The sequence below is a fragment of the Penaeus monodon genome, chromosome 25, assembly GCF_015228065.2.
Source record: "Penaeus monodon isolate SGIC_2016 chromosome 25, NSTDA_Pmon_1, whole genome shotgun sequence".
Lineage (NCBI taxonomy): Eukaryota > Metazoa > Arthropoda > Malacostraca > Decapoda > Penaeidae > Penaeus > Penaeus monodon.
Window position 1 is genome coordinate 39,791,678 of NC_051410.1, and position 783 is coordinate 39,792,460.

The 783-nt window shown below is 36.1% G+C and overlaps 1 protein-coding gene across 2 annotated transcripts in view; it reads left to right on the forward strand.

The window, feature by feature from the left end:
- Positions 1 to 783, forward strand: part of LOC119589253 (alkaline phosphatase-like) — a 13,567-nt gene that overhangs the window by 872 nt on the left and 11,912 nt on the right. The gene's annotated exons all lie outside the window — the stretch shown is intronic.

Here is a 783-nt window from a genome sequence, read left to right on the forward strand (position 1 = left end):
AACGCACCTAGTTATAAATCCGTAACTGCGTTTTCATACACCGTCAAATGCCGATTTAACGTGTGAAATTATGTAAGATTCAGAGTTGATTGTTTTCGTAAGTCTATTGAAAGATAAATTTTACGGTGGTGTAACATTTTCTCTCGAAAAAGAATACTGCATGTTTCTCTCTTCACGAGCTACTCCAGTATTGGGCCCTGTCTAGCTTTGCATTTTATTAGCTCAGATAAATGCGTCTGTTTAAGTATCATCGTTTTGCTATGCTTTTTTATTTTCAGAATTGTTTAATGACAAAGAAATAACGACGGAAGAACCCCAATTTATCGTAACCGCGTCGGACGTCGTGACACGAGCTACTGGGAGACAGATAGGTCACTTAGTTGAGATGACTTCTTGAGACCGGCACTCATGTGTTTGTTTGTTTTGCTTCATTCACCACTGCAAATTAAAGTTCTTCGAAATGTATCGTCGTCTTATTCCTTGCAAAAAAAAAAGAGGACTTTTTGCCGCGAAAAATCAAATCATTCGAATAATTTCGGGAAACGAATCGCGTGAAACAAAGAAACTGTGTTCGCTTTGTTTATGGGAAACTAATGAATTATACCGCATATTTTTCAATACAGGTGAAACATGAATTTTAAAGCAGCTCGGTGAAATAGAGACTTTAGGGATGAATGATAATTGTATCGAAATTTATATCTATGGTTAAAGTAATGTATGCACGACTGTATAGCCAAGACTCTACAGTATGACTCGACTTTATTATCATGTATAATTTCAATG